The sequence below is a fragment of the Anas platyrhynchos genome, chromosome 1 (assembly GCF_047663525.1).
Source record: "Anas platyrhynchos isolate ZD024472 breed Pekin duck chromosome 1, IASCAAS_PekinDuck_T2T, whole genome shotgun sequence".
Lineage (NCBI taxonomy): Eukaryota > Metazoa > Chordata > Aves > Anseriformes > Anatidae > Anas > Anas platyrhynchos.
In genome coordinates, this window is record NC_092587.1 from 92,703,272 (window position 1) to 92,719,411 (window position 16,140).

The 16,140-nt window shown below is 38.9% G+C and overlaps 1 long non-coding RNA gene across 1 annotated transcript in view; it reads right to left on the reverse strand.

The window, feature by feature from the left end:
* Positions 1–16,140, reverse strand: part of LOC106018470 (uncharacterized) — a 319,103-nt gene that overhangs the window by 11,736 nt on the left and 291,227 nt on the right. Inside the window, exons 15-19 of the long non-coding RNA XR_011803780.1 lie at positions 12,683–12,859; positions 10,710–10,815; positions 5,291–5,355; positions 4,732–4,762; positions 3,579–3,675 (exon numbers count right to left, since the gene is read on the reverse strand). This is a non-coding gene — a long non-coding RNA (uncharacterized lncRNA). The remainder of the gene's footprint in view (positions 1–3,578; positions 3,676–4,731; positions 4,763–5,290; positions 5,356–10,709; positions 10,816–12,682; positions 12,860–16,140) is intronic.

The window sequence follows — 16,140 nt, forward strand, 5'->3', positions numbered from 1 at the left end:
CTGAAAGTCTTTGCTCTCAAAACCTCAGGCTAGGTGGTGGGTGGAAATGGCTCCTAGTGTCTTCAAAAACCTTTGACACTATTGTGCCTATCTGCAAAAATATGCAGTCATTGAGCAAACAATCAGTGCAGTCACAGGGATGAAAGCAGGATTTGGCCTATAGAGATTAAATGAATGTTTGCAGATTCTTGAGATATCTCTCTGAACGAATGGAAAATGTGAAAATTAATTAAAAGCACAGCTTCACAGCTGAGACCTTGAACATGGCATTTCATCTGGAGCTAATGTTTATGAGAAGTTACACTCTCCCCACCTTGGCAAAAGGCTATAAATTTGCAATTAATAATTGTGCTGCCATTAATCTTGGAATGAAGTGGAACATAGTCATTAAATGGAGAAAGTCTTCAGAAATTATATGCATGTGGATGAGAGCAGAATCCTTTCAGGAAATGAAATGGGAAAACTGGCAAGAAGTGTCTTTAATGGCTTATTATTAAAATTCTGCTATTCTGATCATGATTTAACACTCAAAGCTCCCCCAGATTAATCCTTTTGGAGTTAGCTGCAGCAGTAACTAAGCCTGTTCCTGCCCCATCCATCTGGAATAGTTTCTACTCTTCAGTTATAGCAGACCAGAGCTCACTGTCATGATTTAACTTGCTCCCACCAGTGGCTCAAGCTCAGTCCTCTGCCATTTCAACAAGCCAGTGGTGAGGTACAATATATTCCCACTGCCACCCATTGAATCTCAGGGTAGAGAGCTAGTGGCAATAACACATGTAGTCTGGAGGTATAACCAGCACAATACTCTGTCTGGTATCTTAAATCTTCCCTTACAATACTTTTAGTTCAACAATGAGGCAGCCTCAAGCCAGGGTGAAGGGAAATTTGCTCAGTTCCTGCCATCAACATGCACTGACAATCAGTAGCTCAGGCATTCTTCCTAGATTATGTCCTTTCTCTGTATTTTCCCATTACCAAAACCAGAGAGATATGAGGCCCTCACCCACACCTTGCTCTGAATCCGTAGTCCAAAAGCCATGGTCCACACCAATGTCTGCCTGAGAACCCAAGATTAATGCTAAAGGTCATCCTGGCAGCCCTGATACAAAGCTTCCAATCCAGTCTTTCCTAGTATCTTCTCTTGCTTTCTTTTAAAGTAACCCACCTGAATATCATCTCCATGAAACGTCCTTCAAAGACTTCATAGGCAAAGAAGAACAAAGGTTCAACATTAGCTTTGATTCTAACTTAAAAAAAAACACAATCCTTTAACATCTCTGAAAGTTAATTTTACTGCCTCTATTACAAGCAAGTTACTTGTTTGGTGTGAAGAGAAATCAGTTTCATTTATTTGTTACCCTCACTCTTGCATAACATGGGGGAAAACATACATTTTGTTTCAAAGAAGCTGGTAAGAGAGAAATTCAAAGTGACAAGTGACAAGCAGAGAAGTTTTGCCCTCCATAAACCTTGGTGTTTGCTACCTCTTTGGAACCATGTGAGTAAAGAGCCTGAGCCTAATCAGGTGTTACACTCCTATGAAAGTGGTGAGCAACCAAGTGCAAGTGTATTAAGTGGTGCAATAGAAAGTGAGACTGAAAATATTTGTCAATCACTTCCTTGAAGAATGCAAAGTAATGTACAGCTTTCCCAAGTTTGATGGACATTTCTTTTCAAAAGGCAATTTCTTACCCAAGAATGTATGCTCTTACCAGAGAGCATTCTGGCTTTTTAATGGCTTCAGCATACGATGTGGCATTTTGACATGAGCATAATTACTACACTGTCAAAGATAGGGTATCCAAGTTCAGAGAAGTATCAATAGGTTCTGCATTTAAGAGCCTAGAAAGTTTTAGTGATCTCTGATAATACCAGGAGAAAATCTCTTACCATCATGTGTAATATCTTTTAATCCTTCCCCTGTGAACATCACAAGCTATCCAAGAAATACCTTATAGAGACAAACAATGAAGAACTATTTAAGACTATTAGAACATGAAATTTCAGCTGTGGTTAATTTTATTAGATAATACAAATAAATCTTTTGCTTAAGAAAATAATGTTTTACGGATTCCATGCAGTCTTGAGGCAGTTTGATTAGAGTCAGGGAACAACATAATAGTGACTGTAACATTGTCATCTCTCCAGAGAAAGACTCTTTGTGTTCACAATATCTGTATCTGTATTGCCTGGGCTGTAGCTATTTCTCACTCCTATGATAAATTTTATTCCAGGGTAGGTAAAGAGGTAGATATACCTCTAGAAAGTATTCAATTAAGTCACCTTTCCTAATCCTTTTATAGCTAGATTATAGCACTGAAATTATTTTTTGCACCTTTATGAGGGATTTTTTCTCCCTGTTTCAAAGTTTTTGTCAACTGAAACAAGTGCATTCTGTTTTTAAATACTCATTCCTTAACATTTGTAGGCAGTTAATAGTTATTAGCACGCATTGTAAAACTTACAATTCTAAAAGGCATTTGGACTGTGCTAATACAAGAGCAAGCCTGTTTTATTTCTCATTTCATTTGTTGAAATATAATAGAAGATTATTATGAAGATTGATGGAGATGATCCCCAGCTTAATTGTTATAACCAAATGATCATTGCACACTGATGCAGAAAATTAAGGGTGTATCAGGTCAGGAAGTATGCTCAGATGCAAAACCTTGATTTTGCAAGGCTACAGGAAATCATAGTAACTGTGGAGAAGCAATTGATTATTTTCACAGATTGGCCTTTTCATAAGACACAACTTTCACTTATCTGCAGCCATGCAATAACCAGGAATTTTTGAATTTTTATCCTGATTTGACTCCTCTTAACCAAAAAAAAAAAAGAAAAAAAGGGGAAGGTTAAACGAAGTGGAAAAGACAAGTTAGAAACAACAGAATATTGGTTAGTAAAACATAAATCAGGAAAAGTGGGCAAACAGAATTCTCTTCTAATAAACACTCCTGGTAATAGCTAGAAACATTAATCAACCACAATGTAATTGAATAGTAGCAAGTAGATCAGCCCAATAGGAGAGGACATAAAGGATAGGGCTAGTGCTAAGGACCCAACTTTCAGATTATATATGTCCTGGGGAGTTTCTGAATCAGAGTTACCCTAGTTTCTTTCTATAGGCTAAACAGCCGCTAGCTGCTGGAGGGCATCTTCCAGTTATGTTTCAGCCTACAGGATTTCCGTTTATGTGCTTTCACAATCATTTGCAAGGGGAAACCAAAACATGGAAGCAGGGACAAACAAGTCATCCATCTTAAAGTGAAATGTGATCCAAAAAAAAATGCCAATGTGGATGTTCTTAGTATTTCTTTGCACAGAGACACAAGGGACAATGCAGCAGAACAATAATAATGCTGCACTTACAGCCATCCATCTACTGTGCTACCATGATGTCTACAGTAACAGCTATCAGTAGTATTGGTCCTGCATATTTTAGCTTCTACTCCAATAGTATGTGGGTGTTAGCTCTACAGGTCTTTCTATTCCAAGAAAGTGGAGGAGGAAGTCCTTGAGATATACTGGGTTCCTCTCACTTTTCCTTTCCACCTCTTCATCAAAGCACCTACCAGTAAAGCATGCTGACTTGTGCTGGTGCAGTGCAGCTGCTGCACTGGAGAACCAGCATGCTCTTGAAGTGAACTTCATCTGCTAGGAAGACCTATACTTGAAGGAAACAAGAGAGAAGGAGATTATCCTAATTCCACCTTCTAAGAAAATGAACAAACAGACCCCTCCTCTTGCCCACAAACTCTCTCTCCCCCCTTAGACTCCAAAGACTCTATCCAGCCCAGCAATACACATGCTAGAGTAACATCACGGTAATCTGTGATCTTGTAAGGCTGGGTGAGAAGCAGTAATGTCACCATCATGGAAGATTAAAGTGGCACTATCCATTACTAGAGGACAGTTAAGTTTTCTCCAAGGAAGGTTTAAACAAGTTGCGAGTACAATATTTCATTTCTCTTGAGCAGACTGACTTTCTTAACTAGAGTAGCAACATTTTTTTTTCCACATGGGCAAATCTGGAGCAAGCACCATTTTTACATAAGCCTTTAGTTACAAATCATCTAATTTAACTAATATGGCTGGTTTCCATAGTGCATTTTTTCTAGGAGTGCATTTGGCCGCACCTCGAGTACTGTGTTCAGTTTTGGGCCCCTCGCTACAAGAAGGACATGGAGGTGCTTGAGCGGGTCCAGAGAAGGGCGACGAAGCTGGTGAGGGGCCTGGAGAACAAGTCCTATGAGGAGCGGCTGGGGGAGCTGGGCTTGTTCAGCCTGGAGAAAAGGAGGCTCAGGGGCGACCTTATCGCTCTCTACAGATACCTTAAAGGAGGCTGTAGCGAGGTGGGGGTTGGTCTATTCTCCCACGTGCCTGGTGACAGGACGAGGGGGAATGGGCTTAAGTTGCGCCAGGGGATTTTTTAGGTTAGATGTTAGGAAGAACTTCTTTACTGAAAGGGTTGTTAGGCACTGGAACAGGCTGCCCAGGGAGGTGGTGGAGTCACCATCCCTGGAAGTCTTTAAAAGACGTTTAGATGTAGAGCTTAGGGATATGGTTTAGTGAGGACTGTTAGCGTTAGGTCAGAGATTGGACTCGATGATCTTGAGGTCTCTTCCAACCTAGAAATTCTGTGATTCTGTGATTCTGTGAAGTAACTAGGAGCTAGTTGTGAGAAATGGGAAAATAAAATTTAATACAAAACATTTCAAAACTTACCATCAATTCTCCTTGATGCTCATATCTTCATCTGAGAATGGAATGAGAGGAGGGTTTAAAAACATTTTATAAGAGATTAGTGCCTTTTTATTCCCACCATCATCTCTGAGCTTTCCTCTTGCTCATAAAACACAACATCCTTAGAAGGGGGCTGCTATCCATGAGGCCTGGCACACTGCCACAGAGGTCTTACCTAAACTTCTTCCAGCATTCAGCCCACACTGGTCTCCCAGGAATAACATTCCCTGTATTTACACCCTGACAAAACAACTTCATCGATCTTTTAAAGATTCTGTGAATCTGGAGTAACCAAGGTCCCTGTTGCTTTCATGCATAACATCCATCTTTTGAAACAGAGGACAAAGACTGAAAGTCCCTAACAGGACCTGCAGTAAGGTCAAGCAGTGAACTCAGAGTATCAAAGTGGCAGACCATGTAGAGAAAAAATAAAGGTGTTGTATAAAGAAAACAGACCTCAAAAATGAAATAAAACAAAATAAAATAAATTTGCCCCCCTCCCCCCCACCCCCCATAAGCTAAGTACCAATATTATACTTACTGTTCTTACTGACTCTGGTCACATAAGTGGTGATGTTTTCTGTCAGCAATATAACCTGTAAGTAGCTAGACACATTGGCAAAACTTTGAAGTGTGGATCGAGTTTCCATGTGAATAAAATAAAATCAACTGTTCAGCTTTAGGAGTTAACTGGTTGGAAATAGCAGCTTTATTCAGCTACCGACAGGAAGCAGACTTGTACTGGATATTGTAATTAATATTTGTTTTTTTGTAATTTAAAGGACACTATGCCAATTTACTACTTAAGTTTACAGTTCATTACACTTGATGCAGATATAAAAGCTGTATCTGATAAAATCATCTTCTGAATAAAATTAATGAAATTACTTTCACACATAGCTCTGTGCTAGCTTTAAAATATAATGCAAAATCCAACATATGAGCTTTTTACATTCATTTTATTGTCACATATTATGGAAACATTTCCATGAAGGCTTTTGAAATGGAGAATTTTTGGAATTGGTTATAGCACTTATGAAAGGCTCTGCAGTAACTGATCTGGAGTCCGAAAATCCTTTTCCTGCCTCTCCTTCAAACAGCAAGCGCAGTGCAGGGGCACAAGAGCACTAGCTCCTCATACACAGCTTTCACAGTATTCTTTCCTGGTGTCTTTGCGCATGAAACCACATCTAGGATAGGAAAATAGCTGGCTGCTTCTCTGTGCACATTCACCTCCTGCCCTCTTTGGTTGTAAAGCCAAAAAGGTTATAAATAGTGATGAGTAGTACCTGACATGGACACCTGTGGGGCTAAAACCTCAGATTATTTCACAGGTTGCTGAACAACTGCCTAAAATCTTTTCTGTCTCCCGTTCTTTTTTTTTTTTTTTTTTCCTCTCATTCACTCCCCCAGAAATTTACACTGAAGAGATGAGCTTAAGCCAGCAATCTAGAAGAGATCTGAATCTTAATAAGCAAGAAGTAGCATTGCTTTTCCCTAAGGAGATCAATCTGTGAGAACAAGATTTTTCTCTCTGGTTGGGAAAGTGTATGGAGAAGGCCACTAAACTGGTTAAGGGTTGAAGGAAAAAATGCTTCACAAATGGCATATTTAGCTTATTACAATGGCACTATTGCCACGGGGAAAGAAACATTCAGTGAAATCAATACATAGGTAAGCCAATACTGTTCACATACTTGAAAGCTAAAAGACTCCCTTTTCAAAGAGGGTGCATTGTGGCTGTATTGTATGCATATTCTCCAAAACCCCTAAGAGCTTCCGAGGATCTCTGAGCAGTCACCTGTGCTCAGGTGGCTCTGCCAGTGCATTACATTACTCACCCTACAACGTGTTAGAGTGGCAATTAAGCTGTGTAAAGTGGACAAAAGAAGATGTTGAATCACAGATTCATCAGGACCATGAAACAATTTAATCTGTCTGAAGGAAGTCTGCTGCAGAAAGCAGATTTAGAAGGAAGGAGTCACACAGATGGGGGAGTGCAAGCAAAGCATTTCTCTGACTGGAGAGCATCTGGCATACCATTAAGCTACACTTAAATAACTAACAAGCTAAACAAAAGTTTAAGTAGCACATGATGCGTGTCTCTTGGAAAGACCTGAAAAGTAACAGCTGAAGACAAGTCACAGGATATTTAACTACTGCAGAGCCCAAACGTCCAAACTTGCTTAAACTGTAGCGAGAACCAAAGGAATACAAAAAAGCAAGCACAGGGACTGTTCAAGTCAAAATGATGGATATGATGCAGAATTGGAGTTGTTAATGTAAAGACAGAAAAATAATTAATGTATTGTAGACTGCAATACTTAAAGGAGAGAAAGAAGGCTGAGTAACTCCTGTCATTGAGCTTCAGTAATTTTTATTATTATTATTATTATTTTTTAAACCAAGCTTTAAATCTTACCTATCTCTAAGACAGAATGCAACTCTGCTTTTCCACTACCAGGTAATTTTACCTCTCAGCACAAATGTTGGATAGTTACACCACAATAATCAACTCTACATTCTCCTGAGACTTTTACATAGAATGGGTATTTATGCTAGTTTTTAGGAACAGAAAGGCTAAACAGCTCTCATGCAACTCTGGAGTGCCAGCAGCTCTACATCTAAGATCCTGAGGAATGCATCTCTCTGGATTTCTTTTTTCATTTGATAAATATAACAACAACAACAAGATCTTTCTTTCCTTCTTTCCTTTGCCCCCGCCCCTCAGGTACATTAGGCTCTACTTTTCAGTATTTTGTAAAATGCAATCACAAAAGTAGGTGGACAATGATTCTCTTCCATACACAAATGGACTAGGAGGGGTTTGGCACGGAAGAGGGTCAGTGCACTACATATGGCCATAAGGAAGTCTGGCATCAGTTCCATTAAAAAGATGAATAAGAAAAGCACTCAGATGAAAGCAATTTGAGTAAGTAGATGTAGCAGTGTGCTTGAAAAATAAGTGCAAGTAATGTGTTTCAGGACACTGATAAAGGAGTAAAAAAAAAAAACACAAAACATTTCCTACTGTTTACATGATTTTAAATATAACATAATTCTTAAAACAAACTTTAGGACAGAAAGAATCTTTGGCTGTAGTCTGTATTTGGAAGATTTGTATCTCACTTGTATTAAGGAGACTAACACAGTTGGCTAAAGACTATCACTGTAAAATACAGCTGCTCTTAATTTGAAGAAGTGCATCCTTGCCTTTGTTGCTGTGTATACCTTTCCCCAGTGGTTAATAACAGCTAAGTAAATATAATAAGAAAAAATGCCTCTCAAATATTTAATTTGAGCTTATCTCATTGAGTTTCCAGCTATTAGTTCTTGTTGTGTTTTTCTCTGCTAAACTAAGGAACTCATTTGTATCCATTTTTTTTTCTTATCATAGAGCGTTTGTACACTAATCAAGTCACTTTTCAGTCTGCTCTAGTATAAAGAACAACTTGATCTGCAAGTGTCTCATTATACAGTTTTTTCTCTTCTCCTTGAGCAATTAGCATTGCTTTCTTCCTCAGACTTTACAGTTTTTAATACCCTTTTAAAAAGTGTGAAATGGAAACAATTTTCAAGATCAGACTGTGCTATGCTTACCCAGAAAATTACCTTGTTGATTCCATACATTCTTCTTCCAGCGTGCAAGCAAACCTTTCTGCCAAAGTATGGACCCTCACACTGATCAAACGTCCACTCTGATGTTTTTTTTGGAGTCACTGTTTTCCTTCCCCCCCTACTTTGTTTATGCTGTTTCATGTTTCTAGACAAATAATTTGTTTTCTTTTCATATTAAAATGCATTTAATTCAAATGGACTCTGTTGCTTAGTATTCTGGTTCTCTCTGAAAGACTCTCTTCTTCAGCCTTGGGCAGAGCACCTCTCCAATACACATGTAAATGCTAGGAGCAAGAATTTAACATTCATTGCTGAAAATATTAACTGGTAACGAATTCATCATTGACCTCTGCATAGCTTCCCTCTAAGAGTATCTTTCTTCACTGATTACTCCTCACTAAACTATTTTTCAAAATTTGCCAAATATTTACTTATTTAACAGGTCCACTGAAAATACAAAGGACTTTTTCTGCTCCTGTTGTGAGACTGGCAGAGACAAGTTTAGAATAGCTTTTGCCTTCCTCTGCAGTGTTATATATAAAGAATTTACTAGGAAATATGCAGGCATTTTTGTCTAATGAAATCTCTCCTGTTGTGCTAAAGTGGGACACAGCTGAAGCCTCTCTTGCTCTCCTCCTGTGCTCCAGCATGGGCTTGGGACATCTCACCAAGTGACAAAAGCCCACCTGCCTCCAATTATTGGTACAAGGCTCCATGGTCTGCGTGGTCCCATTCAGTTCTTTGTCTCTTAAGGTAGTCTCCTATGAACTGTCATTACTTCTGTGTATTTACCAACTTTGTATGGCTGAAGAGCAAAAAAGTGTTTGAGGAGACCACATGGCCATAGTGGTTGTCACAGATATAATTATGCTCTGGCTTTCACAGACTGTGTTGCACCCTCACAGGACTTCTGTCTCTACTCCTTTTTGAAAACTTTAAGAGCTTTAAAACATCCCTTTTGGAGATCTCAACAATCCAAATTTTAAGCATAAATTAGATCCAAAAGGCGAGAGAGCGTCTTAGCCAATGCCTTTAGGATACCTGGCAGCAACTTCTCTGAGCCTGCAGAGTATTAAGTAGTAGAGTACTAAGTTACTAATGACTTAGAAAATACAATTTCACCCTTAGGCAATACAACTATATGAGTCTGATACTTTCCAAGCAGAGAATAGAAATATTTATTGAATCCATCTGCTTTTTCAGTACAATTATTTTTGTTATTTCCCTCTGCTTGAGATAGAAGTGTACAACTACCATGATTTAAATATCCCACAAAAAAAACTTCTTTCTGTTCTCAGCCTTGCAAAATGTGAAATTCTTTAACATTTCTCTCTGTTTCATAATTTCTGATCAATAATGAGTGATACATAGTTCCTTTTCCATATTCCTATGCATGATTTTCAAATTCCTAATTCCTACCTCTGATATATTACCAAAACAAGAAAAACTTTTCAGCAGAGCTGCTTTATATCTTGATAATAGAATACTTGCATTTTTTTGACCATTCTTCTAGAATAAATCCTATTTTTATTTATGATTTCCTTGTGACTTTTTCCTTTGTATGATTTCTGTTCACAATTTTTCTGTGGTGCTTGGAGGATTGGCTTTGTAGCATTGAGTATTTATACTGCTGTTGGGCTCATTTTTCCTTGCCCAGACTGAACATAATTAAATTCTGATCACCGATCCCCATCCAGTTTTAATCGAACTATTAATTTCTCACCAGCCATCACAGGCAGGCTCTTTATAAAATGTACTTGTTGTCTCCTCATCTGTCACTCAGGCATGAACTCCCAGGTATTAATGGTAATTTTCAGTAACTTCAGTTTCTCTAAATGAGGGAAACTGCAGATCCTGTGATACCAAGTATAGAAACCAAATAGTGCCAGGAGCACTAATTGGCCCCATCCTAAGTCTTTAGCAAAGGAAGGTCTGCAGTGTTGGTTAGCTGCACCCACTCCCATTTTTCTACAGGAAGAAAACCTGAAGGCAGGACTGGACTTCACCTCTTCACATGCATTCACATAAAATCCTATCACTTTCTCAGTTGCTTGAGGAAAACCATCTGAAAGGAGGTTTCTGCTTTTTTCATTTCTCTAACCCTAAACCTTGTGACAAAATACTCTCTACCTCTTAGTTTTCAATGAACCTCTTTCATCTTTTCCTGCATTCATCCCTGTCAACAGTATCACAGTACTTGTCTCTCTAATCTACTCTCTCTTATTTTATTTTGCCATATATAGAAAATATGTTTTGCAGAAGATTACTACTTGCGGGGGAACCCATGTATTTACACTTCCATTAAAATCTTCAAGACAATACATTGGAAAGTCAAATCGTACCTTGCAGTATATTGACAAACAACCTGGCTTGAAGTTCCTCAATACATCATTTCTCCATGGGAGGTGAGTCATCTGAAAACATTACTGCTCACTTCTGCTCATCCATCTTCCTTGCAGGAGCAAAGAAAAAGGGAAGTCAACAATGTGTCTGACAGCAATTACTACAGAAGTATTCACGTGTCTCCCACCTTTAAATTAGCATTTAGTTGTGCTTGCTTAAAGTCTAGCTTGAAGAGAAATAAAGAAAACATTAAATGACAAATGAGTACACTGTGGACATGGCTTAGCTGAGATAAAAAAAAATTTTGCTTTTAAGCAAGCTCAGGCTGCCTTGTGCCAGCTATCCATGAGCTGGAGCAGGCTTGGTCTGACAGCAAGGCCTCTGCCGAGGGAGAAGCACCCAGCTCACTCCTGCTGCAGAGCCCCATACTCCCCGTACAGCAGTACCTCTACATCATCCCCTGAGGATTAGTACTTTTCCTTCTCTCTTCCCTTTCCCTCTCTGACACAATTGGCAGTAGCTCTCTTAGCTCTTTTCATAAACAATACTTTTAGTTCTTTTCTTCTTCAAACCTTTTTTAAAAAATTATTTTTATTTTACATATATATTACAACATTACCTAATTAATCCTCACAAAAACAAACAAACAAACAAAAAAAAAACCAAAAAAACACAACAAGAGAGATTATGAAGTTCTAAACAGTAAGCAACAGTTGGCTATCAATGCATCTTATTTAATGTGACCATTTAGAGGGAAGGTTGAAGAGAAGTAGGTATGTATTTACTTTATTTTTTTCAAGACCAGTACTATCATGGGAGCTGGAGCTATGCAACCACAGTTTCCAATTCCCACTTCTGTCCAGGAACCAACATGCTGTAGCTCTCTCAACCCCATCTCTCCCATTTCCCCTTCTACTTTCTTTCTGAGGTTAACTGAATTCTCTGCAATTCAGAAAGCTCTAGAAAAGCTTTTCTCAAAATGTTGTTCCCCCTGCAGATTGGTAAACTGTCTCTTTGATTAACTCCATCCCAAAACAATGGACTGATTATTATTTAACCTTTACAAAAGCTGGAACACAAACTTACCATGCACTGCACTCTTGGAGATTTATTAAAATTTGATTACAAAAAACAAAAGGGAAACATGCACTGCATCTTGAACAGCTTTACAAAAAGCCAGTCGAGACAATCCTGTATGAATGACTCAATCTATGCACAGCATGAAAGAAAACATGCAACACTTTCTCAGTGTCATTTCTATTTAGAACTGGCTAGAATACATGTATTTAAATAAAGTAAACATAAGTAGTAGAAAGGTATTTTACAGGCAAAAAAAAAAAAAGGAAAAAAAGAACAAAAAATACTACAGCTAAATGCATTCAGGATTGCAACAAACAAATATATATATATATTTTTTTTTTTCAGATTTCAGTGATCACTTTGAAATGATTCTCAATGTATCTGGTCCTTCCCAACCTCAAAGAAGCATATAGCTTAAGAAAGGATAAGGAGGTCTGTGCGATTTTATTACTTTTTTTTTTTTTTAAGACTATTTTGATGGAGGGCTGTTAGAAATTCTTGCTCTCTCTTGCTGTTAGAGGAATATGGGACCAGCCTGAGCCAGCTGACAGGGCAAGCTCCTGGCAGGACAGGCTGTGCCCCATCACAGTTCAGGGCTGGTCCCGGAGTGTGAGCCCAACACCACCTGTGCAAATTCCCCACAGTGCCTGGAATTGGCCCAGCAGTGCAAGTTGCACATTATACCAAGGCAGTCACCAAACGGGCAAAGAAAAAGAGACATTTAGTCAAAAGAAATGTGATATATCATGACAAGCAAGAAGACCTGCCTCTGCCTCCATATCAGGAGGCTAACAGGAAGAAATGGTTAACAGGTTAACGCCATCCAGAAAGATCACGCCAGCTCCAAACATAGCCCCTGTGCTAGGGTACAGGAGGAGCAGGGCTGCCTTACCTGGGGAGGTGGCATTGGAACCAGAAGATCAACCCCAGCATGGGTCATCGCCTGAGACAGAGCCTCTCAAGGATCCCAAGGGGAGGGCAGCAGGACTTGAGTACTCCCATGGTGCTGCTTCGGATAGGCCTGGCTTGACCAAAATCATGCCCAGAACAGGGAGATCAAGGTGGTAGTCTTGGATGGGGATAGATCAGGAAAATTAATTCATACAGACACCTCAAAACTAACTTCTGAGCTGAGCAGTGGCTCGTTGGATCTTCCTTACCCACTTGAAGTCTGAGTGCATCTTAACCAAATGAAGGAGTAGAGCTCCTTATCATGAATGTTGTGCCTAGCCTGGCTTCAGAAAGGGCTATTTCCTTACAAAATGCATGCCCAGCAGTGGTGACTGCAATAGCAGCATGGTTACTACAATTTCATTTGGTAAAATGAGGTCATGAAGTGAATGTTTCAGAGACAGAAGTTGCTGTACTTGCTCTAAAATTCCCAATAAATAGAATGAAATTCACTGCATATGTTTTTGAGACCTAAGAAGCAAACAGAGTTCAGCCCAGATCACAACCAAACCAAGCCAAGCTAAGCCAAACCTCTGCCTCAGCCTGCATTGTTACAGAGCTCACAAAGTGGGGCTGAGGCAATACTAGCCCCACTGAATCATGACTGAAACCATCTGAATGTTTCCACAGACACCACGCTCAAGGCCTGCTGCACCCAGCCACCTAATGTTGCCTAATCACAGTTGAACAGCCATGAAAATAAATCTGATCAATTGTAACTTCATACATGGAGAAAGTTGTCTCAAACATGGATCAGGTCTGTCTTCTGCTGGGGTCTTACAATGCAAATGCAGGCATGCTGAAAGGCTCTTCTTAATTTTCAGAGTAAAATCAGTGTGATCCCATCCAACCCATCACCAGCACATGAGAAATGCCAGTAACTAGTGGCCTTGTATGCCAGCAGTTTCCTGCTCCCAGATCACTCCCAGGGAGCTGCTAATGGCAGTGCAAATTAACAGAGTTACAGTCACACCCGTTCATCAATCTTGGATGTCACTAAGCGGACACAGGGATGTACCTAGGGATGGTCCATCTAAACTACAAGTATAAATCAAAACCCACATAAATGTACACAGCACCTTTGTAATAAATGTACATACTCAGGTGCAGTTTCTGTGCTTCTAGCAAGTTCCTGGAACAGCCCTGTCTCTGAATTTGGGAAACATGCCCAACTCCTAACCTTTCAGGCAACTCATTTTATTATCTGTCAGCTACCTAATAAGCCTTGTACAACGTGAACATAAACACCACATTAATGGTATAGTTATACAAACAATTCCCTGGCAGCAAAGCTGAGTTGAGAAGTTTTCCCCTGCTTGGTCCAACTCCAGCTCCTCTTATAGCTCTTCTTCACTGTACCAGCAAGACTGTCTGAGGTGCTGCACTGTCAGTGAGATTGCTGAACTTACCAGGGTAAAACACAAAACAGAAAAACCTTTTCCACTGCAGTCTCTTCCCCTCCACCAATGAAAACGGAGAGCAGGCAGAATAGAAACAGAAATTTGAAAAACAAAACAAAACTTTTCAAAAAAATAAGATAAAATAAAATAAAAATAGAACAGGGCAGAAAATACTTCAATTGATGTTACCACTTTTACCAAGAACTCACACATGTAGCCGTGCACGGGAAACACATACCAAGAGAACAAACCATTCATACACCCATGTTGAAGTAGAAAGACCTGCCAGAGACAGCCTGCCTTAGAACATGTTTAGAACATAACATATATTCAAATCATAAATAAAATAAATTTAAAGTCCAGGGCAATTTAATTTGAGATTTGGTTAAGGTATTCTCAATAAAAAACTATTGAGGAAGAAAAACTTACAGTTATAAGATGACAGCAGGACTAAAGTATTGGGGCAACAGCCTGGATGAGGAAGGAACTCACTATCAGTGCCCACCACCTAGCTCTGTTGACATGAGGTAAACCACGCATGGCCAACAGCAAAACCATTGAGAGTGATGTGACTTAGCTTCACTGCCTTAAAAATCCTGCTTACAGAATCTCTTTCAGAAGTCAATGACTTTAACCCAATTTAAAGAAGTGAACGTGAACTGAATTAAAAATTCTTGAATCCAAAGTAAATCCACAGCTGGTTTTAATCTTGTTTACAGGAGTATAGGAGTAAAGGAATCCCTATCTCTTGCAATTTTATGCAGCCTCATCAAAACTCTCTGCTGCACTGATCAAGTGAAAGTCAAGATTTGTGACCCCACTGCTCTGCAACTTGTTAGAAATTTTCTTAATTTTCTTCCTAAATTTATTCATAGCCAGCTTATTCCAATTTATCCTACTAACAACATTGTCCTTTGGGTTAAATGGCTCTTCTCCCTCTGTGCTCCAAGTATTCTAGGCAATATCTTATAGTTTTGCAGCCATTATTTTGCTAGAGGAATGAGCCAAGCTTTTCAATTTTTCTTTCAAAGAGAAGAATAGCTTTCCTCAAAACTTTTTCAAAAATCTCTCCTCTCCTGCTCTATTTAGAGTTCAGCTTCCCTGGGCTTGGGTGACCAGAACAGCACTCAGTATTTCAGACATTATTTCACTATTGCCCTGGATGATGAAATCCATTTTAAAAAATATCTTAGTTTTCACTTTTATTATCTACACACAGAAACTTAAATATCAAGATCACATCTGACCTTATATCTTAACGTTTTGACACAAAGCTAGAAAAATTAAGACTTGAGAATGTTTCCCTCATACAGCATTCTGAGGCAACTTGATCCGAAATGGACACTAGTTAAAATCTCTCCCTGTAGGTATTGTTATGGCAAAATCACATGATTCATACTACATACCTTAACTAATATAACTGACAAAGAAACGTCATGATTTTTCTGTATCAATAACCTTTTCTAGACATCCTTCCTACTCAAGGTTATGGCTAGGTTATAAAAATTGTGTCTGTTTTCCACTAAACGAAAATCTGTGCTAAAAAACAAACAAACAAAAACAAAACATAACTGTTTTGGAATAGAAGCATTCCTTAAAATGTACTCAAATTTATCTCTACATTTAATTCTTTATTTTCAAGATTTTTACTAAACTCTGACTGCTGATGCTTTTTCTCATTAAAGTGATAAAAATGAGTCAACTGTTACTACTTTAAATTTTGTTAACTATCCCGAGGATGGTGTCAACAGCTACATAAAGCATAACAGCCAGAACCTGTTTATTTACCTGCTTTATTTCTTGACTGCTATGAAAGTAACCTACACCTGTCATCTAAGCAACTATGTAATAGACTATTTTCAATAGAACAGGGCTTTATGAGTTTGTTGCTTTGTTGTTTTATATTTTCCTTCCTTCCTTCCTTTTTTCCCCACAGTAGGACTGCTGGCTTCAGCTGATACATATGTGCATATGTGTACCTTCTGATAATAACTTGTGA